The following is a 24,747-nucleotide window of genomic DNA, read 5'->3' as shown; positions in this document are numbered from 1 at the left end:
ATTTGTATATATATTTTTGAGTAATTTTACTTTGACACTTATAATTTGTATGCCTTGTCAATACTTTTTTACTTTGACTCAAGTACATTTTTAATACAGGACTTGTACTGGTACATTGCAGTATTGTATTTTAATTACTGTACAGTAAGAAAAATATGTGAGTACCTCTCTCTCTCTCTTAGAGTCTTTCTCAGTCTCTCTCTCTCTCTCTCTCTCTCTCTCTCTCCCCCCCCCCCCCCCCACCCATTCACCCATTCATTTCCCTGACCCCCTCCGATACAGCACAGTAGACAGCTGCTCTGCACTCTACTCGAGCCCTACCCCTATACTCTCCGTTCCCATGAAGGCAGTAGTTAGCTGTGGCGTTTGAATCCAGATGCGTCCTCCTTCCACACACAGATGAGCTGCCCGTGAAAGGTATAAAATGGTTTGCATGTGGCAAAAACAATACTGAAAAAAATGAGTCAACCAAAGGGGATGATTAATGCCGGGTCATTGAACTCATATATACTTTAGCAAAGAATACACAACGTCAAAACGGAACACTCAACCACTTAAGTCCTACATTCTTTATTGACCGGGGTCCTCCAGGGGTCTGCACTTGGCCACCCCTTACTCCTTCTACATAAAATCTCTTTGATGAAATCAGCCGATCTTGAAGCTCACACGCGTTGTGAGGTTGTCAATCTTCCATTTTCGACCACATTTACAAGGTAAAAACTACTTTTAGTTTTTACCTGACAAATGACCATGACCTGACAAAGATGTGACAGATACATCTATTTTTTTACTTGCACCCTGTGAATTAAAAATGGCTTAAACTGTCTGAGTTGCTCCAGTGCCTTCCTTCCTCTAAAAACTTTTGCACAATCAATCATATACCGCACTTCGTTGATCAGGGTGCCCCAGAGATCTGTACTCGGCCCCCTCCTTTTCACCTCTACACCAAATATCTTCATTTAAAATAGGCAATCAACAGTTCAAGCTCACATGCATTGCACACTGTGAGCTTGTAGAGCTGGCATTTTCGCCAAAATGTTAACCTAGGGTCACTGCAACCAGTGGTGTAAAGCATCTAAGTACTGTACTTATTTCCACCGCTGTGTTAAGTCACTGCAACCTACGTTAAGAAGTGTGGAGCTGCAAGGACATCGCTAGTACGGTACAGACTATGGTATCAGTGGACAGCAGACTGGCTGGGTCACGGGTGGCTCCCTGACCTTTCCCTGTTTGAGACAGAGAGAGTGTCACAGTGCAAGGACGTGTGAGAGGAATACACTAAGAGAATGTCACCCAACAATGTTGTTTGTGCGAAACAGAGACAAGGAAACGGGCAGCAGACGAAGCCAAATACAGGCATGATTCACGCTAGGGCTGTAACTATCGATATGATTTCCGTAGCCGTATCTATTGTATTGTATGTAGAGTTTAAGTGGTTATGTATCTTGAGAACTTAAGGGTGGAAGTGCAGCATTTTTAGCACCGCTAGTGGCAACGTCGGTCGGTCCAACATTTTGGTTCGAAACAAGATACTGTACCTCCAAAACTACTGTCTGACATGAGTCACACGCATGCAAGCTCTCACTCACGCACATTCCAACTTATGAACAGATTCTCATTTAAACACAGTGGTGCTCACTCTCCCTCTCTCTCTCTCTCTCTCTCTGCAATCTCACCCTATGTGAATCCAGAGGGAATTTCAGGTAAACCTTAGAGAACGCCCAGACAATAGAAGTTCCTGGCAATGCCAGGCAGGTTAGACACTGATGCAGTAGTGATGAAATGACAGCAGGTGGAGCAGACTCCTGCAGGCCAAATGCAGGCCAGGATTGAGTGGGAATTTGAAAGGGTGTGACAGTAATATAAGCCCAGCCCGTCTCATTTTGACAGACACACTCTTTCTCTCTCTGCATGCTGCATTCATACTGCATGTCAGGGGTGGGCAACTGGCGGCCCGGGGGCCACATGCGTCCCCTACCTTCACTTAATGCGGCTCGCAGGTTAATATCAGAATACTGATATAGTATTGATTTCAGCTGTTACAATTCCAAACCCGCTTTAATTACTTCATGACTAGTATTGAAATGTTATTGTCTTGTTGTGTCCAATGTTGTTAACAGTTCATACAGTTAACATAACTATAACTAAATGCATTTGAAATTCAATCAAAAAATTACTTTTCAGGATTCCAATTCAAAAAGAGCAAAATATTATTCAGGTTTCCAATTCAAAAATAATAGCAAAAATAGCTGATCTACAAGCTCAAAACGCGTCGCAACTACGGCAGTAATATGCAATGTGGCCCTCTGGAGTGAGTGTGGAAAATACTGTATATTGTCCCTTTCCATCGTCTAAGTTGCCCATCCCTGCTGCATGTATACCTCTCCTCCTCCCTGAAATGCATCTCTGCATACCATAGGTGACACTGTTGCACCATGAAATGGAAGAGAGCTAGCGGAGAGGAGAGTGCAGAGGGAGAGGAGAGAAAAGGAGAGTGGGTGAGAGAGGAGAGCAGAGGAGCGCAGAGCAGAGATGTAGTGAATAGTGATGTGTACCTAAATACTGTAATTTACTTTTACTCTACTTGTTTTATTAATACAAATATTGTACTCTTTTTCTCCACTGCAATTATTTGACTGCTTTAGTTACTACAGTAGCTAGTTTTCAGATTGAATTATGAATACAAAACATACATTAACGTATACATTATGTATTACAGATTAAGCTATGCAGTAGCAAATAAGCAAGCACAGCTTTTGCCAGCTGCAACATTAAACTGATGAACGCATTAATGTATTATAGTAATTACAATCCAATCATTTGACTGTGAAATGGACCAGTGAGCATAATGAGTACTTCGTTTTTTACATGCAAGACTATAAGTGCATTTTCATGGCAATACTTTTGGACTTTTACTCAAGTACAATTTTGAACGCAGCACTTTTACCTGTAACATACGTAGTAGGCCCTACTTCTACATTGTTGAATTGCTACTTTCACTCAAGTAAAGAAACGCATTTTGAGAGACGATATATAGTCTGTCATATGACAGACTCGTCATCAATCAATCAGTCACCATCATGTAGAAATACTCGTTAGTATTGTTATGTGCCCCAAAAAAGGCGATCTACAAGCAGCTGAATGAGGTACAGTTTATGGAACAGACATTGAAGGGGGAGAGAGAGAGAGAGAGAGAGAGAGAGAGAGAGAGAGAGAGAGAGAGAGAAAGAGAGAGACGGAGTCAGAGACAGACAGACAGATACAGACACAGACAGACTGTCAGCTCAGGAAAAAACATACTTTTGTTTCCCTTGTCACCGTGTCCAAGGGGAAGCACCACAGACACAGCAGCTACAGCTACACATATAGTGCACAGTACAATTCTGAGTGTTAGTGCTGCAAACCATAAATATCAAGTCCTAAACTTGTACCACCTCCATCCCACCACTGACTGCTCTATGCTGCTCTATTCTAAGGGTTCCCAAACCTTTCAGGAGGTGACCCCCCCCCCCCGAAATAATCATATTTGAACTGCACTTAATATAAGAAAGAGCCGACTCTGTGAGTTTGCCGCACCGGTATCAACATTCAACTAAACACTAAACTAAATCTAAGCACTTAAAGTGACAAGTCCTCCTGTCTTAATAACTTCCATTCATTACGCACACACACACACACACACACACACACACACACACACACACACACACACACACACACACACACACACACACACACACACACACACACACACACACACACACACACACACACACACACACACACACACACACACACACACACACACACACACACACACACACACACACACACACACACACACACACACAGACCTTGACATTACAAGTGCATGGCTGGGAGAGAAAAGAAAAGTGTCATTATTTGTGTGAGCACACTGTATTACAGAGAGACAGCATGCATAATGGAGGTGCAATTATCTTTAAATGTCTGCACGGACAGAAGGTTTTGAGGTCAAGTGGAAAGAGAGAGAGACGAGAGGCCTGTCTGCCTTATTGGTCATTTCTTATCACATGACTTGTGTGGTGTGCTTGCGGCTTGTCCAAAAAAACAGACATTTCTATCTCAGTTGAGCCATGGTCACACCCGAAAGGAAGTGAAAAAAATCTGCCTGGAATAGCTTTCGGTGCATAGCGTTGAAACTAAAGTAATGGATTTACTGTACTGCATGTGCTCAACAGCATTTTAACCCGAATGCCTGATTTCTACTTAGTAAGTGCACCTTGTCACACATAAAAAAAACACATCGCGGTGCATCGCATTGTGAACTTGTAGATCAGCAATTTTTTGGTGTGCGATACTGCCGATCAGTTAAATGTAAATTAGTGCTAAGGGAACCAACACACGGGCACCGGTCACGAAGACGTCCCACATTAACATGTGTGGATGTACTCAAGAAAGACGCAGGAGAGCAAAGCACCAACGAGCTGGCCAGATGTATGGAGAACCAGGATGACTGGCAGTGACAATGGAGGACAACCTGAGAACGACCTAGAGAGAGAGAGAGGTTTTTAAGACTGGCTGCAAAACTCCTGCATAGGCTCATGAAGTTGATCCGCCACGATTCCGCCAGTGACCCTCTCTGAGTTACATGATTACCGATTATGTTTGCCGGGTTTGATGGTACACTGTAGCCTACTGTACAGTACAGTATGTGCATTCTGGACATGCATGTGCTGCTCATGTGCGTTTATGTGTGCTGAAGTCAGTGAAGTGTCTCTCTGTGTCGTCTCTAGGGCTGTCAAGATCATGGCATTTCAAGCCTGATTTTAGACTCTAGTTGTACAGCTGTGAAAATACTACAAGCTCACAACACGTTGCACGCCGAAAATATCAGACCTACAAGCTCACAACACGTCGCATCCGCGACGTGTTGTGAGCTTGTAGGTCTGATATTTTCGGCGTGCAACTCTTATCATACGATGAACTGGTTTCTGGCCGACATGGACGTGACATAGGCTTAGTGGTCTCTTGATTTTATTTTTATTTCGCACATGTTAGTGTACAGTACAGTACAATTTATATCATAGGATAATAATTCCTTCATTTTAAAATGTATAATTAATTTGTCCGAAAAGGAGCAGGAAGAAGAATACATTCTTATGAATAAATACCTGGCCCCTTTTCGCTTAGTGGTCTCTGGATATTATGACATGCAGGTTATATTCTGTCCTGAAGAGACCGTTTAGTGACGGACAGGCCCAGAGGTGTCAGTCACCTCACCTTGGCGGGAGCAGCTACAGGTCGTATGTCTGTCACGAGTAAAACACCTCGTCTGGATTAGGGCCCGCTTGGAACTCTCGAACGTGCTTTTCAGAGCATGTTTATTTTAGAGGGACAGTTCAATCGGGTTATACTTACCCCATGAAGCCTTGAATTCATGGAGATATCAATAATTTGATGAACAGCAGTGTATCAGGTAGGAGACTCAAAGGAGACTCTTTGAGTTAAAAAATAACATTTTAGGAGGATTACAAATTGTCACACCAAAATGGGTTAAAGACCTCTGTTACTGAACAAACACTCAGAACATAGTTATTTAACACTTAATTTACAATTGAATATCACTTAACCTAGCCTTTAATTAGTCTGTTCTCTGTTCAATGAATATTGTAGGCTACCAAGAGCCCTGTATCTGTCGTTCCACAATGAAAGCTTTAGCACCTCCTTGTTTTTCATTCTTATTCTTATTTCAGTCTTCTTCCCCCTGCAGGGTGAGTGTGCACATTTTCTTTTTTCTGAATCATTCATTAACTTCGGGTTTAAGGAGCAGGTTTTGGCTTTCCGTGTGCCTCTTAATATGATGCATTTTTCATAGGAACCCCTTTCAGTCCATTTTGACATGTCTCTGTGTGCCAGCCCCAGATTATAAACGGTCTATGAGAGCTCCCTTATCATTATACATAATATACAAGTCATGATGTCACATAAATGTTTGTAATATAAATGCCTTCGGGCCATGAATCCTTTGATATTTTATAACAAAAGGACAGTTTCCTGGCTGCAACGTTGTTTTCTATCCTTAAAGCTAAGCAGCAGGGAAATTCTCCTTTCAGTCCTACTTAGCGTTTTATAGGGCTAAATATTTCAGTTGCCGAAAGTGCTCAAATAAATTGAACGGCGAAACGAATGTGTCTCTTTTAAAAAGGCACGTGAGGAGATTTGGGAAGCTCAAACGCGACAAAGGGATATATAGTTCACATAATGCCACTCTGGTTGGCGTCGGAGAGGAGCGAAATGAGATGAAATACAGAAAATAAGCATTTCAACCAGCCAAAAGCTGCTTTAACCAAATGGAAAGGGAGGGGGGGGGGAAGGGTGCGTGGGGGGAGGGGGGGCGGATGGCCCATCCGGTGGTTTTGATGTGAGTGACTGTGGCATTCTGCTGCATGCACAACCCAGAAGTAGGTCATAGTCATTGACCTGGCTCACATAATCAGCATATACACTCTCTCTCGCTCTGCGTGTGTACTGTTTGTGTGTGTGTGTGTGTGTGTGTGCTGCATGTGTGTGCTATTTTAACAGATTTGCAAGGGGCAATAATGGAGCCAAAGAGAAAGAGGTCAAATGCAAGCGATATGCCCATCAGTCTGCCTTAAAATCCATCGACGGCAAAAACAAAATGTAATCGCCGCAAGCGTTGTGAAATATTAATTTGATGTTTGGGAGTATGGGAGCCGCGGCACAAACCATGTCGGGGCATAACAACAGACCGCTGACCACAAGTACATTTTTCCAATACTTTGCTTTCTTAATACGTTCCAACACCGTGGCATATAAGAGGACATTTTGTTCATGTCGCAATCTACCGCAGGAATTTCAGTTTTCCAAATAATATTTGTGGCCATCAGCAAAAAAAAAGAAAAAAGCTGGAGCCCACATTATCCATTGTTCAGTGTGGAAAAAAGTACTCAGAGATTTGACTTGAGTAATACCATAATGTGAAACTACTCTCTTACAAGTCAAACGTCCTGTAATCAAATGTTTGACTTAGTTAAGCAGAATGTTGTCAAGCATAAATGAGCAGATCTACAAACTCACAACACGCCGGCATGGACACATGTCGTCATGTTGTAAATCTTCTATTTTTTGAATTGCTTCAGTATAAAGGCCTATAATGTCGTTTATATGTTTCGTAAAAAAGAATCTAAATCCGAAAATGAACTATAGTAGCTGTCAAATAACTGAAGCGGAGTAAAAGTACACTTGAACTCTGTGATGTAGTGGAGTAGAACTATAAAATTCAAATACTCCTGATTGAAAATATACCTTAAAAAAAAGTACAGTACTTAGTTTCTTTCCACCACTGCCATTGTTACATGTAGAATGCCATTTGGGGCGTCCATAGCTTAGTGGGGGAAGAGGTCATCTGTTAACCCATTCTGACCGGGAACCCGTTTTGGTGTTAGCATCATGTTATGCTTATAGCTATTGAAAAATAGCAGATCTACAAGCTCATAGCGCGCCACGAGTGGCGCGCTACGAGCTTGTAGGTCTGCTATTTTTGAAAAATCGAAGAACGACTGACATTTTTAGAAACTGATCTCAGGTCAGAATGGGTTCATCAGACCAGTGTGTGTCCAGTGGAAACCTCGTATGAATCTGATCTCAGGTCAGAATGGGTTAATCAGGACGTCGCCGGTTCACATCCCTGCTATGTCTACGTGTCCCAGAGCAAGACACTTAACCCTAACATTCCCCTAAGCGCTCACCATGACCACCAGGGCATCATATCAGCTGGATGAAACTGCAACAGAGTTTCCCCGTGGGTCTGCCAAGATTTGCCTTATATATTGTGTTTGTATTAATGTCGTTGAGGACCCTCTTGAATGAAAATGAGACGGCACATTTTCATGGCGTTTTTCCTAAATACAGAATTTACCCCTCACTCCTTCGTGAGGGGTTCGGAAGTTCCCCCCCTCACGAAGGAGAAGAAAGAATGTTCAATTATTCACGGTTGTCTGAAACACAAAATGAATAATTAGCCAGCATTTTTTTTTGCGGTGAATGACGGGAAGCAAACTCATTCTGCGTGTGTGGTCTTTTAAAACCCACTCTGTTCTCTTTGTCTACATGTGAAGGCCACCCAATCCGTTTGGCTCTGTGGCGTGCTGTTAAACGCATCTGCCTGTCTGCTTGTGGTCAAGATCCCTCCACCCGCTTATGGGATTGGCCATTCAGAAAAGGCCCTAATCTGCTTTCAAAAGGTGCTGGAAGTTACGCCTGAAAAGATTAACCCTTGACCTGGTGGAGTAAACGAGACAAGAGGCTCCTCTACCATTGGCGAAACTTTTGCACATCAAGGTCATGGTCATTTTGATAATGGAAATATGTTTCATGTAAAGGATTAGTTCCTCAATCTCCTCTAATTTGCTACAGTCTGTTGGGGACAGGACTAGCCATTCTGGACTGTGGAGGTGAAGGCGAAGATGACGGAAGAAGCTGGAAGCTATCCTGATTAAGTCCTAACATCCTCTCTAATATGACAGTGGGGGGTTCCCTGGCTGGCACAATATCTTTTGAGATGGGGGTCCGCAGCCAATGGGTCCTTGTCATGAACACACTGCTCTATGATGTCATCTCTGTCGGGTGGAAACCTCATAATGTCCAAAACTATTACTTTTCAAGATTAAAATTCAAAAATAGCAAAAGTAGCAGATCTGCAAGCTCAAAACGCGGCATGAATCATTGTGTTTCAAGCTTTGTCAATGCTTTTGTGTGGCGCTGGAGCATGATCAAATACGCCTACGGCATTCATTAACGAAAAAACACAAAATATGGAGATGTGCCTAGTGTGGACGAGGAACACATTCAACCACCGACTCATCGTCTCCTGGCCAAAAGAAACTCCTCAGTCCTTCTTTGTAGTCGTCACGCTACGTCCCATAATGGTTCTTAAATGAATGACTCCTGCTTTACTCATTGACGTTCAGAGGGCGGCAGTGGCTCAGGAGGTACAGCTGCCGGCTCCTCCCGGCTGCGTGTCAAAGTGTCCTTGAGCAAGACACTGAACTGGCTCCAATGAGCAGCTTGGTGCCTTGCATGCACGCTTTACTCCGCCATTGGCGTGGGAATTGGTGAACGCAACGCATAATGTAAAGCGTTTGGATAAAGGTGCAATGGCAATGCATGATTTACCATTTTTTTTACATTTCGATTTACACACAGACTACTGGAGCTACTATAATGTGCACACTATGATAGCTAGCCTGCTTTGGTTTTTCACATTTCACCGTTTGCTTGATGACGCAATGCTTACTATATTCAGTGTTGTTTGACAGTACGTATATTATTATCCATATATATAACCCGCCCATGTGCAGATAGAGGCTGCAAAGTTGGCCAATTATGCGATGTGCCAGACACTCTGCTGTAGCCTCTTGTTTGCAATTCTCTCCATAAGTTCTAGGTTGGAGGTTTATCCTCTGTCTATCCTCTGTTTATCCTCTGTATGTGAGCTGGGAGACTGCGGGGCCCACCCCTTATGAGTTATCCTGGTGAGTTGAGTACTGCCAATTCTGCTGCAGTTACTCCACACGATATGGGACGATATGACAATTACTGTATGGCACCATTATTGTGGCAACAATAATTGTGATTAACAACATTATCGTGATAAAACCAACCGATCTACGAGCTCACAATGTGTTGCGTTGCCACGCGTTGTCTGTCGGTCATTCGATTTTTTTGATATATTGACGCTGCCACATTCAAGTCTTGCTGTAATAGGCACTGTAGCAGGGAATTTATGGAGAAATAGAAGTGTGGTGTGGTCGAGGCTTCTTCTATTCCCATTTTATTACGGCAACAAGTGTGACCAATTCTTTCAGCATGGCTTAAAATCAGAAAAAGGTTTACTTTGGAAAAAGTGAATTAGAGTTCAGGCCTATCTCATCCCTTCTTCCAAGACAGCCTCTCTTAGTTGCCAGGGGAAATTAGTTCCCATCATTGTGTATCTACTGCCTTAACATGCACGCTGCGCTGCAGCCCCGGGGTATGTGCCAGCAGCCGCCACACCAAAAAAAAAAAGTAGTCATGTAAGATTGATGCAGTGGTGAGACGAAGCTACTATACTGCAATTATTACAAGACCAATGGCTCACATGTGTGCTGCCGGTAATGAGGAAAGAATCACATTTTACATCGCTGTCTCAGTTCAGCTGATGTTTGCTCATTTTAATTGCCTGTCAATCACCCCGCGGTAAAAGTATAGCAATGCTGCAATGTAGAAATAGTCGAGAGTATCAGAAGCAAAAGTACCCATTTTACAGGTTTCAAGTGCATGAAGTAAAAAACTAATATAAAAGAATAATAAGAAAAAGAAAACACTTGAGTACATGTAGGTACCGTACTTTCCAGCACTGCTGTCATGTCACCACATCATATTAAAACAGAGAAAATAGAATACGCACATCACTTAGCAGAGGTGCTGGGTTTCCAAAGTGACATCAGAAAAAGAAGAAAGAACACGCACGCTCATCTGCTCCAAATATTATTATCACCACATCATATTATCCACCAACTCTCTCCTCCTCGTCTTCCCTTCATTGCCGCAGTAGCCCATACCTCTTTCCACACAAACAAACCCTGCTACCACAGACCAGAGGCGTCCAGGGGAGGTCTCCCTCGACCACTTGAACCCCGAGCATTCCTCTATCCTGCCGCTCAGAGGAAATTGCATATCTGCGAGCTCGTAACGCATCGCAACGTGACACTTTTGTAGGATCTGCACTTGTAGATCGGCTATTTTCAGCGAAGACATTTTGCGTCGAGGGGGAAGAAAAGAGGTGGGCTAGTAATGCACCAGTCAACAAAGTATTGTGGTTAAGAGTCTCCAGCTTTTTATTATTATTATTTATTTCTCGTATCTTGCCCATTAAAACCGGGAAAGCGTCTGTGCCATTTTTAGATTAGCGTTGGCTATTCAAAAATATCAGAGCTACGAGCTCACAGCGTGTCACTTTGTGCCGTGCTGCAAACTTCATGCAAACTTATACATCTGCTATTCTTGAACATTATTTTAAAAATCTTGAAAGTGTGAGAACTACTGTTTCTAGAAGGCATTAGTAGAATTGGCCACCCTCAGATCCTAATGGGTTGATTTTTTGTGCCACCATTTATTTTTATTTTTTTCCAGTTTTCCATGTGTCTATGAGGTGACAGTACTTCATTAGACACCCTGGAGTCGTTTGTATGTGCAATGGTGTATTAACTTCGTATTTAGGGTTTCTTCCTGGAGGCTGAACCCTTGACAGTCAAACGGGCCAATGAAATAAACAGTACAATAAATCAGCCCCTCCCCTAACCCCTCCCCCTTTATCATACAACTACAGCTGTGGGTGCGGCTTCAGTTCAGGTGGATCACCACCCATCACCACCCACCAGGCAAACCAGGCATACTTAATGAACTGGTGGGCGTGCCCACATAAAAACAACATTTTAACAAATACTGTACACTTTTTTGAAAAAAATATAACTCCTTATATAAAAATAAGACCTGATGATCATGTTTTAGGGTGGAACAAAAATCACAGCACTCCATCTATTAAAGAAATAAATACAAATCGAAAAAAAGGTCAATTCCCAGACACCATTCTGCAGAGATTAGAGCAGGATTAAGGGTGATGTGGTATTTAGTGTGAAAACAAGCACACGGCATGAGGCTCATCTCCACTCAGCCTGGTTTGCTCCCAACGTGACACTGCCATCACTCACCCAGCGGCTCGGTGAGCGTCCTTCACACTGGCAAACGTTACACACAGGTTTGTTTGACAGCTGAGAGCAGGGGACATCAGTCACTCAAATACCATTGTCAAACACTGTTCACATTTCAATGACTTTACGTCAAACATTTCCATCGGACCCCCATCTTAATTTATTTGGTTAAATTCAAAATGTCTCACGATTCTTCAAAATGTTTAAAAAAAATAGCAGATCTATATAGCCTATAGGCTCACAATGCTATTTTTTAATACCCGAAAGAATAAAATCATGTCTAACCCTCATTTTGCTGGGGACCCCCTGGATCTCCCCCCAGGGACCCCCACATTGAGAACCTGTGCTTTACACATGAGCTAACGTACACGTACTGTAGTACAGTAGATACAACTACCAAGCGCTCGATCACCACTTATTGTTTAGGATTCAACTTGGAGCCAAAATAATGAAGACTTGACAATAGTCTCCCTCCACAAAATCCAGGGAAGGATGCCCCCCCCCCCCCCCCCCCACAGGGGCTAAGCCTCTGATAGCACAATGCTATAGAAACGCCCCTGTCACAGACCAACAGACCCAAGGCCACAATGGCTACTTCATTAATGAACAGCTTAACAACAGAAGTCATGTCCTGCCACACCCTCAAAACCAGGCAGCTAAACACGCGCACGCACGCACACACACACACACACACACACACACAGCGTGCGCGCGCAACGTCTTTGTCTATCTCCAGACTCCCTGCCATGTCCATCCCTAATCCCCTTCCTGCAACAGTGGCCGTGACCAATCCTGGCCTTTCATGTTTGAAGCGGGGCAGTCACGCCTAACGCGATTGGCTGGTTCTAGTCAGCCATGCCCGGGCTGTGAGTGAGCAAGGAGGACGGATGCGACGGACCGACTGATGGTGGACACGCGTGTGTGTGTGTGTGTGTGTGTGTGTGTGTGTGTGTGTGTGTGTGCTTGCGTGCGTGCGTGCGTGTGCGTGGGCAGACGGGCAGTGCTGACAGATTTTGCGAGAGAAATAAGCAACCGGGTCTATGAAAACAAGCCCAAAAGAAGCAACTATTGGGCATGAGCAAACACAAATCTGGTACAAAGGTGGCAGACAATGTTTTCAGTCCGCAGACAAATACATTGGGGGGGGGGGGGGGGGGGGGGGGTTTCCTTGACATAAAAATGTTCACCACTGGTTTAAACAACATTATGAAGGAAGCCCAAATAAGCAACTACACTTTACAAACAAGCCCCTCAAGACAACCCGCAACTAACAATATGTACAAGCAACATTACAGAGAAACCTGCTCAAAGTCACTTATAATAAACAGATCCGGAAAAGCTGCAGGCAGGATATATGTCCAAAAGTAATGTGGCTGAATGCTGATCTGAGGGGACTGTCAACGGGGTAAACAGGCTGGCAGCCCCCCTGTTGCTGTGGTCATGTGACCCACATAGGGGACTGTCAACGGGGTAAACAGGCTGGCAGCCCCCCCTGTTGCTGTGGTCATGTGACCCACATAACACACTGTGTTGTTGTTTCCGACTGGAGATTATAGGAGCAGGGGACAAAAACAATGCAAATCTGTCTACCGGTGTCTTGCATCAGATTATAAGGGTGTGTGTGTGTGTGTCAGTGACGAAAGAAGTAAAAAAGAAAAACAACATCAATACCACGGGCGAAAGTATCGGCATCAAAGTGTACTTAAAGTACCAAAAGTAAAAGTATTCGACATGCAAGTTTTCAAAATAAATGAAAATCCTTTGAAAATAGATCTATACAGGCCCACAAAGCTCTCATAACCTACAAAGCAACTAAAGCTTTCAAATGATTGTGCCAAAGCGACACGCACGCACACACATGCACGTAACTCACGTAACACACAGGCACAGCACACACAGACAATAAGGACAGTGAAGGTGGTTGCACGCTGGACGCATTTTTCGGAAAAACGCCGGAAAAACGCAGCTAAAAATCCCCAGATTAGGGATGCTAGCGCACATGGTTAAAGTACTGAGGTGAAATTGCATTATTCAGTTAATGTCAGATACATTACATCTGTATGTACATTGTATGTTGTTAGCCGCCAAATTGAATTAACTTTATATGCTCTTAATATGGTCTATTCACAGCGTGGGCCATACTATATATCTTACATAAACATTTTCCTGATATTTGTAGATTTCACGCTGGGTTATATAATTGAATCAATGTTGGCTAAACAACACCATTGTGCAGTTAATTTAATAAGTCAAAGGATGTTTCAATTTCCGTCACAAATGTCTTTTGGCTTTCGGTTTGACTTTTCAAATCAATACGTGCTTTAAAATAAATTAAATGTCAACAGTAAAGTATATTGTTTTTGTTGGATTATCAACCTCAAGAGAGTTTCGAGTCTCTGCGAGTGGATTTTCATAACGTAAAGAAGAATAAACTGAATCCAATAGCTTCCTAGAAAATCAAACAAACTATGGTATGCTGCTGCAGGAGAGAGAGCGCAACTGGTATCCCCCAAATTACCGGCGTTCATGGAAGGGAATATTATTCCGGGGAAAGGAAAACATTATGACCAAGGCAAAGGACATCCAAAAGTCCAGTTCCAGGCAGGTAAAAGGCCTTTATTTCAATGGGCTAGACTCCTTCTTCAGGGTGTAAAGTAGATTTTCATACCATAATGATAAACTGAATCCGACGGCTTCAACCAAACGATAGTATGCTTTGGAATAATGGTCAGCCGTAAGGTCAGAACATGTTAGACAGTTATGGTCCTTCAAGTTTAAGCATTGTACATTTGTAAGTATTTGGTAAGATATTTTTTCCCATGTCTGTTACACATCAATGTTAAGCCTGTGTTAAGTCAAATTATAGGTTAGAAGGTGAGGGAAAGGGTGTGTTTTATCATGCATGACTCCGTGCTCTGCAGACAGAAAGCGAGACCGAAAAATGACGAGAGAGAGAGAGAGAGAGAGAGAGAGAGAGAGGGGGATGGAGGAGAGACAGAGAGGTTTACCTGTAGTCCTAGGAATGTTATTTGAAACGGGGGGGCATTTCGAACATAGTTAACTGAATGCTAGCGGTCCAACAGAAGTCAGACAGATGTGTGTGTGTGTGTGTGTGTGTGTGTGTGTGTGTGTGTGTGTGTGTGTGTGTGTGTGTGTGTGTGCGCTCTCGCGCGCACCCACGCATGTGTGCCTGCTGGTGCCCTTCTCCAAAATGGCATATATAGATGCCCAGACTCTGTGGCAGAGTTAATGCTTTTTGCTTATATACCTCTTCCATATTGGATCATTATACGTACTTTAATTTAGTGGACTCAAAGAGATAGGGCAAACTTTGTGTGGGTATAGCTGCGTGCGTGCGTGTACGCATCCCATCTGGTCTCTGGTCCCAAAGGTCGACTTATTTTGTTAAAGTGAAGGTTAATTGGCTTTACTTAACAGTGGGAGTCCCAAAGTTGGTTGGTTGGTGCCTCCTTCACATGCCCCTAAAAATCTTTACTGCAGCACAGTCTGAGCCAAGCTTAACCCCAACATGCCTACACTGACCCTTATGAAAGCCCCTTGAAAGTGCCCATTCTATGACTAAACACCCAACATATGGACTATATTTGGACATGTTTTAGACCTATATAAACCATTGTGAAAGCCATGGTTGATTGTGAGCGCGCGGTGTGACACTACAGTCATTCAGGATAGGCTAGTGTTCTCCAAACATAGTGTTAAGATCGATTGTGTTTTTTTTTTTTAAGCATTTCTGCAATAAAATAAAATAAAAGCAAAAAAACTAATCTAAATGTTCACTTAAAAATAGCCAAAACAGAGCTGTGATCTTGTAGATTGGTTATGATCTACCATTTTTTAAATAGGGCTAAAGTGGGCAATTCATAATATATTCGTTTGATGTTTGGGCACCATGGGAAGATAGCAAGAGTTTTGAGAAGTACATCTTGTCATCTCTCATGGCAAATATGAGAGAGAAATAAGAGAAGAAAAGAGAGATGTTACTTTTGAACTTCTGCCTTGATGATATTGATTTTTGTGGCTGTCGGGAGACTGCTGTCCGACACCCTGGCAACGACATTCATGATTCAAGGCTTCACACTGATGGTAGATATGAGCAGTGTTGGGGAAGTTACTTTGAAAGCGTAGCTTGTAAAGCTACAAGTAGCTCACCATGGCAGTAGCTTGATCAAGCTACATAGCTACCCCTGGAGAAATGTAGCTTGTAAAGCTACAGCTACATAGGAAAAGTAGCTCAGCTACTTTTTATTTTTCAGCGTTAAATTGAGAATGTACATTCGGGAGACCCCTCCTCCCCTCTGGGAGACCCCTGCTCCCCTCTGGGAGACCCCTGCTCCCCTCTGGGAGACCCCTCCCACCCTGCTCCCCTCTGGGAGACCCCTCCTCCCCCTGCTCCCCTCTGGGAGACCCCTCCTCCCCTCTGGGAGACCCCTGCTCCCCTCTGGGAGACCCCTCCTCCCCCTGCTCCCCTCTGGGAGACCCCTCCTCCCCTCTGGGAGACCCCTGCTCCCCTCTGGGAGACCCCTCCCACCCTGCTCCCCTCTGGGAGACCCCTCCTCCCCCTGCTCCCCTCTGGGAGACCCCTCCTCCCACCCTGCTCCCCTCTGGGGGCCCCTCACACCCTGCTCCCCTTTGGGAGACCCCTCCTCACCCTGCTCTCCTCTGGGAGACCCCCCCACCCTGCTCCCCTCTGGGAGACCCCTCCTCCCCTCTGGGAGACCCCTGCTCCCCTCTGGGAGACCCCTCCTCCCCTCTGGGAGACCCAAAATTGTAGCTTGTAACTTGAGTAGCTAAGCTACAAAAAATGACCCAAAAAGTAGCTGAGCTACTTGACGAGGTACACAAATATGAATGTAGCTAAAATACCACAAGCTACAGCAAAATGTAGCTAAGCTACGTAGCTCAGCTACATGTAGCTTAATACTCCCCAACACTGGATATGAGTCAGGTTTTATCAAGCATTTCAAAGGCAGTGAGTCGGTGTGGGTGTTATCCTGTCAAACTCCCCAGACACATCTCGTCCTAACCCAAATATTATATTGTAGCTTTCGGGTGGAAACCTTGTATGTACAGTATAGGGTATGTCCAAAATCTGTTACTTATCAGGAAATGGACAAAACCACAGAACCCCTATTCCAATGGGTCCAGTGTGGTTATTTGGTCACAAGCTCCGATTAAATATTTATGAAACCTAGCTGACAGACTTAACCACTTTCACTCCCACTTTCAAAATGGTTCTCTAAACTAGAAAAATCACACCTGTGTGAACTGAGTGGTGCAACCCCCCCCTCCCCCTCTCTCTCTCTCTCTCACACATTAGCAGGCAACAGTGCAGCACTATCCCTCTCTCTGTTTCTGGCACAACAGCGCCCCTACTGTTACTCAGTCATATACTGGAGCTCATTAACCAACACAGACACACATAGGTGAACACAGGCATAGGTGAACACGGACATTGCTGGTGCTGGTTGCACTACTCAAAAAATCAGACCAGTCTGAAGCGAGTGGTGCAACAGCTCCCCTATTAGTACTCTAAACATGGGGACATGGGTTAGGACATAGGGACATTGCTGTTCCTTGGAGTGGTTGCACCACTCAAAAATTGCAGATCTACAAGCTCACAACATGGCATATTTATTGTGACGTGTTGTGAGCTTGTGGATTGGCTATTTTGCTACCATTGCACAACACCATTGTACGACGAAGTAGGAATTAATTCACAAAATAAACAAAAACTTGAAATATGAAGAGAGAGAGAGAGAGAGAGAGAGAGAGAGAGAGAGAGAGAGAGAGAGAGAGAGAGCGAGAGAGAGAGAGAGCGAGCGAGAGAGAGATTGAGATAGCCTACAAGGTTTCTGCCCGACAGCAACGATATTCTGTGGGCTACAGTGGCTATACTTTTATCCAGAGTGCCTTACATAACTACAACTAAATACACGTTTAGCATGGATGGCCCCAGCCTGGTTAGCAGGCAGCACAAACCCACCAACCTCGGACCGGGGGGGGGGGGGGGGCACATTAGGAGGACAGAGAGGTCAGTGTGGAAATTCCGATGCTGTCAAATGAATCGAGCAACTCAGCGGGCCACGTTCTGGCATGCACATGCAGGAGCCTGTTAACCGCAGACGTCGATAAGACTGGGTGGATATATCTGTGCCTATAACCTGAAGCATGACACAGCGGAATGCCAAAACGGCGAGTGCAATTACCGTGAGTGCCGCTGCGTGATGCCAGCCCCTTAAAACGTAATTCAATTTCAAGCGCTTGTAAAAGTCGGGCAACGCTGTTACACATCCGGACCCATATACAGTATAGCAGCCAGAATGTCAGGCAGCCGGGGTAGCCCCCTGCTTCAATACTTAATTAATGCTCCCATTGGCCATTGGGTGGGGGGATTCCCCTTTTGCTGAGCAGGTTGGTTTTCTGATACAGGAGGCCTGGGTTGGAATCCAACAGTGGTTAAACACACGTATGCATTCCTCCTGAGTGTATCTCACATTAGCACATGTTGACAGGACGAGAACGCCCAGTAGATGTGCTTCAGTTATCTGAAGCACAACTAATTATGTATTGTTAACACAATTCTGTACTCCAAATGGTTCATATCAATTCCTGTGTACGTTAATCAAAAAAGAACTACGGTTGAAGTGGACAGAAAAAAGTTTAAAAAAAATGGACTGTAAAGATGCTGTATCGCAAATGGTTGTATGGTTGAAAAGTCCCATTTTCCCGGGTATGTTCCGTCATTTGCTATTCTGTTCCAAGTCTACGCTCTTATGAAAAGTAGGCTAAAAGAAAGTTTGCAACAAACAGCATAACGAGCATATCGTCTCCTTCACGGGACAGGAGGGTGTAAAAGCTGCCAGAGATCTACCGTATACAGATTGCTCACTGTGGCAATAATATCTGAGGTTGCCTGGGTGACGCATGCACTTCCATCTAATTGGAGCCATTATTATAGAACGCTCGAGTGGAAAAAGATGAACTGGGTGGAAGATAACAAAGTAGCTGGAAATAAATAAGCAAAGCCTCGTGTTTTTCTTTTCTTTTCTTCCTCCTGATGGGCGTTCAGATTACAATTAGCACAAACCTCAAACCTGTTAAGTGTGCTTTGAAGATGAAATTAACCAGTCAGGAAGAGACAAGAGATCTGACAAATACAAGCTATTTAAACTAACAATGGGGAAATATTAGGTTTTTTTTCCCTTCTTTTTAGGAGGGATTCAGATTTGTACAGAGAGGAAATGTTTGCTCGTTTGTAACAATTAATAATGTTCTTATACAGTATGTGAGTAGACTGTAATACTGTACATAAGTAACCCTGCTATTACATGCATTTCTATATTGTTTCCCCCTGTATGGGATAATGGTCTGTCAAAAACATCAGCCACTTAAAATAGCCAATCTACTAGCTCACGATGCATGCACTATTTTGTACTATTTGTGACAACTTCTATCACCCATACTGACATTATTAAAATAGGGATGCCAGGTAGAGAACTCACAGTGGAGTTTGCATGTTCTTCCTGTGTCCCCTAGGGTAGTTATCCTCACAAAAACATGCAGTAATCCTCTACTGGTCTCTATACTGCCTCCCCTTGGGCAGCCGGGGCACCTGATGGAGGGGAAAGGAACTGGTTGGAATAACGGGTTCCTTCCACGTCCAACCGGGGAAACTAGCCCCTGTCAGGTGAAAAGAAGTAGCTTGGACTCCTCATGCATAGAAGGAAGCATGAGGTCAGTCCATTGCTCAACTTGCTCTCCCCAGGTTGGCAGAGGGAGTGTAGCGCTCTAGCCTGTCCTAATTTAGAGGACTCACACAGTACTGTGAGACTGCACCATGTATAATTCTCAGGAGTGACATTTTTATCTAGATGTAACTGATATGAGAATGATGCTTTAATTGTTGTGGGTGGGTTAAGCATGGTACTCAACTGTGCAATATATATTGCCTATAGTCTTCTCTAATCTATTCTTAATTTCATATTTCACGCCAAGTCAGTGCAAGCCCAATGCCAATGACGCAATAAGTAGCTTTTTTTAGAGAACGCCATGAAACAACGTTTATTCCTTTGAGTTTGAGTTACATAAACGATTAGTTCAAGCAAATAGGCACACAACGCCTCCTCACTGTGTGTGTGTGTGTGTGTGTGTGTGTGTGTGTGTGTGTGTGTGTGTGTGTGTGTGTGTGTGTTTGTGTGTGTGTGTGGCAGGAAAAGAGATGACGATGATGAATTGCTGTGCTAACTATTATTTCCCTGCATGGTTCCCACAGTCAATCTTCAGGGGTGAAAAGAAAAGCGGAAAGAGGATCTCAGTGCTTGCTAAGATGCTTTTCTCAGACCACAGTGACAATACAATTACAAACCTGTCTGGGGAAACAGGAAAGGCAACGGCAGCACTACTATTGTCCCTATATTTGTCTGCAACTCAACAAACACAAACCGCAGACAATTGGAAGTCCTATATGGTTCTCACACCCACTGTTGGGGAAATACGGTTTATGTGGAAAAGCGACAAACTAGCATGATCCTCCATGAGTATTAGAACAGTGGTTCTCAAACTTTTACATTTTCATGGACTATAGTATACCATAACTTTGGGACTGTACAAAATAAATGGTGAATTTGGAACCCCGCCAAGGACCCTGAGGGTCCCGGACCCCGCTTTGAGAACCCACTGGTGTAGAAAACCCACGGAAGACAACTTTGAAAGAACATTCTGTTTTCCAGTTTGGCTGTTCTCGGTCAAATCAGGCTTGTACTGTATAGTGAGAAAGTAGCATTGCAGTGGCTGCTGGATTACACCAAAAGACCCATTCCAGGTACAGAAGTTAGCATCTTGTGGTCACCGCACTATATGTACCGGTAGTTAGTTGGCTCCTCTGGAAACATGCCACACATGCCAGCTGTGCTGGGGAGTCGCCTATACTCAATAACTGTACAGTATGTATATGTCACATGATTAACAACTTTGCTTTCACTGAATGAACGTTGGACAACACAACTTTCAGTAACATTATTACAAATATCTTTTTAGAAAGTGTTCCCATACTGTAGCGACGCCAGGGTTCGCCAGGTACCATTAATTATTTCCTTGCATTAGTGTTGGTGCTTCATCAGTCCTGTATTAACATACTTATTAGCTCATTCATACTACCGGTAAGTAATATTGTATTTTGGGGGTATAAACATCTATAATTATGTGTTTAGTTACAGAGAAATAAGGGCCATTAATGTCATTATGAGGGGACAAAAGGGTAAATTACTTACTTTTGAACAATCAGTAAACATTTATTAAGGGCTCATTGAAAGAAAGCTACTAATTAATAGCCTATTGAGTGTAGAATAAAGCATGAAAAATGAGCTAATAATATACAGATTAGCTAATGACTAATACAGAGCTACGTAATACCATACAAATATTCATACTAACGAGCAACTAAGGGTTAGAAACAAACTGAATTGTGCTTGTGCACTAATTGTGCTATTTGTAATGAAGTGGAAAAGGTTCCCAGTTAATGATTTCAGACAAGTCATCGCTCCATTTCCCATGGGCTCGTGGAACAAATACTAGTATACTACGTGATCCTCTTGACCTATAGCAGGTGTCTGTGGTAAGCCTGTGCCTGTAGCAACCAGCTGTCACTCAGACACTCTCTCTCACACACACACACACACACACACACACACACACACACGCACACACAATGAAGTTCAAAGTTCCCCACTGCACATTATGCAGCGTATTTCATTGGATCAACATTAAAACCGGGGAAAGCATCTTAGCGTTGGCTATTCAAAAATAGCACATGTACAAGAATTGTAGCTCACATTTAAAAAGATGTATATATCATAAATAATAGATTTTATTGTGACAAAATATACTTTGATATCATCAGACTCATATCATATACTAAATAACGAGTCTGTCTGTCTTTTTTGTTTGTTTTTGTGTCGTTTGCTTTGTTGTATTTCCTTGCCTATGCAAGCTATTAAAATGCTAAAAGTCACAATAAGGCCTACGCGTTTTTTGGTCAATGTTATTAGTTTCTTTTAGACAACAAATGCAGGCACAGTATATGAATGCGTTTTCTTTTCTCTTTTAATGACCAAAATAAGCTACTACTACTACTACTAGAGACTCACAGCATGTCACTTTGCGCTGAGAGTACTTTTTTTTTTTACAATCTTGAAAGTGTTTGAAAGGTTTAGTTTAGACAGCATCCGTAGAGTCGGTCTCAGGTCTTAATGCCAAAAAAAACAACCTAAATAAATTTCACTTCCTCTTCGAAACTGCTGCCATCCACGGGTATATTCTCTGCCAGCATGTGCCAACTTAAGCGGCCACTTACTCTATACAAATCCACACACACACGCACACGCACACACACACACACACACACACACACACACACACACACACACAGAAACTCCCTTCAAGCATCTTCTAATCTAAAGTGTACAAACTGGCATAAGCAGCATAGCTTAAGGCACTGGCAAATGTGTTGACACACAGAATTGGTCTCTAAGCATCACCCAAAAAAACAAAACACACTAAAAACTGGGTCACACAAAAAACGGCCTCTCAGCATCACGCCCAGGCATCACACCACTCTCTCTCTCTCTCTCATATTTTCTTTTGGGTCAAGCACCACATTTCCCTGCTGCCTTAAACACGAGTCATGTTTGCCAAAAATCACAGTCAATTTGCTTCTTTTGGTATTCAACGCAGACAACATGTCCAACTCTTTATACATCAGTCACTGGAACCAGATTTCAGTTCCTGCATTCCATATAACTATAGCTTACTGTAAAATATGAAACAGTTAACTTTAACCTCGATCTAGATGAATTGAGTATGAACATTAGGACCCCCAATTGAAACAAACAATTAAGCCAATAGGCTTTCTTGGGTTTAAATCCTCTTAGCAGACCTTGTATTGAACTGTACTTCCCAGTGCTGTTAACAGTCCACTGTTAATAAAGTATTCAGTCAATCAATCAAATTCAAACCTACACAAATATAGGCTGCTGCTGTACATGACACATCAAATGAAATAGAGTATACATTCATAACCTGAACTAATTAAAACCTTAGTCCACTTCATACTCCATCTCCAAGGACAAACTTTTTATTATATATTTGTTTATTTTGTCAGGTGTTTGTCAGCACCTGATCCATTACCACAACACATTTAACCACTTACACCGCAGCAGCATCTGGGAAAGCCTTGAATTCTCAGAAAATAGCAGACCCACAAGCACAACAACGTGCATATCGTTGTGAGCTTGTAACAAGAAAGACCTTCATACTGTAAATTCAGCAAAGTGTGTGCTGAAGTTGTAGCTTTGATAGCCCATGCAGTCCCAGGGAAGACTGCTGGGTCTCCAAACAAATGGCTCCACAATAGCGATTGGTTCAAGGACTATATAAAAGCCACCACTTTACTCTGTCTTTATCATTCCAGCGATACTGGCACTATCAGCGCCTCCGCAGTGAGTCCGCACATTATGAGAGTAGCCTAGACATTTAAAAGTACCGTGAAGGAGCGAAAGGAAGGCATGCAAAGACTCTCAATTCAATTCAATTCAAAGGGCTTTATTGGCAATAAAGCCCTTTGAATTGGCAAAACGTGTACATTGCCAACTCTCATCCGGACAGCAGAGAGTGCGAAAAAACTAAAACAAAAGCAACCCCTTTGATTTAGGATACTGTACGCGTTGAGTGCGTTATCGCTAAAGACGCATGCCCTTTAGTTTGATCTGTTCTCTTACCTTCCACATGATTAAAATCCCATCGTCCACTAAAACCAGAGTGAAAAAGGAGAGAGAAGAAGCGGTGGAAACACACTCGGTGCGAGTGCGCTCTGTGGTGGGCACAGTGAGTGGAGCTGCTGCTAGCCTGCTCTCTCAATGTGTGAATGTGTGTGTCAGGACAGCGGCAGTCAGTGACGGCGCCTAGGCTCTCCTCTCCTCCACAATCTGACTCTCTCACAGAAAACACACACACACACACACACACACACACACACGCGCACACACACACACAACCTGGCAATCAGTGTGTGAAGGGGGTCTTTGGCCGTGTCATGATTGTCATCACCTCTTGTGACATTATTTCCTCGGCCCCCCTCCTCAGTCCTCCCCCCAGCAGCACGCGAGCGCTTCCACTCTGAGTTGCCCCGGGACAGGGAGACTGAGAGGGGGGGGGGGGTATGGGGGTGGGTGGGGGTTGGAGCGTGCACTTACTGTGAGTGTGCATCTCTCTGTCTCTCCTCCTCCCCTCGTCCATTCGGACCCGCCCACTGGCTCAATGTGGGCGGATCGCTGAACAGCACAAGGTCACTGTCACAAGTCACAACTACGTGTGTGTACTGTGTGTGCGTGCGTGTGTGCGCGTGTGCTTGTGTCAATCAACAGTGCGGCATGACCTCCCCCTTTTAGGGCCGCATGCTGAAACAACAGGTCTGGGAATGCCCATATATGGACCTTTTTATTTTATTTTTTATTGACATTTACAGGCCGGGTAGGGCGTAAAATTTGTGGCAATTAGTAAGGCCAGGCGCGGGGCCTCTGGCCAGCCCAGTTAGGGCCCAGTTAGGGCCAGGCCTTAATTTTCGGGCCTCTAGTTAGTAGTTCAGCCGGCTATCCAGGGTTTGAAGAGGTCAGTGTTGTGAACACTGACCTCTTCAAACCCTGGATAGCCGGTGATCTTCATATATGGAGATGGCACTGCGACATACAAGAAATGCATTACACCTGTCTTTGTGGGCTAATATCTTTATGTACAAAAAGATATAAGCCCACAAAGAAAAGGTGTAAACAGCTTGCAACATTTCAATCACAGTATGGTTCTCAAAGAGAGGTAATTTGGCTATTTGGAAATAGATCTACAAGCTCACAAAACGTTGCAATGCGACACATGTGTGGGCTTGTCCCTCCCTGAGTCCCTGGCACAAAGATGGGGGTCCACA

The 24,747-nt window shown here is 43.7% G+C and overlaps 1 protein-coding gene across 1 annotated transcript in view; it reads right to left on the bottom strand.

The window, feature by feature from the left end:
- LOC308311532 (E3 ubiquitin-protein ligase Midline-1-like) overlaps positions 1-23,932 on the bottom strand; it is a 61,547-nt gene extending 37,615 nt beyond the window's left edge. The window contains exon 1 of the mRNA XM_080758265.1: positions 23,549-23,932. The gene's annotated coding sequence lies outside the window, so the exon portion shown is untranslated. The remainder of the gene's footprint in view (positions 1-23,548) is intronic.
- Positions 23,933-24,747: the final 815 nt, after the last annotated feature.

The sequence above is a fragment of the Protomyctophum bolini genome (assembly GCF_963924005.1).
Source record: "Protomyctophum bolini genome assembly, chromosome: 24".
In the NCBI taxonomy this organism is placed as follows: Eukaryota; Metazoa; Chordata; class Actinopteri; order Myctophiformes; family Myctophidae; genus Protomyctophum; species Protomyctophum bolini.
This window is presented reverse-complemented; position numbering and strand designations above follow the sequence as displayed.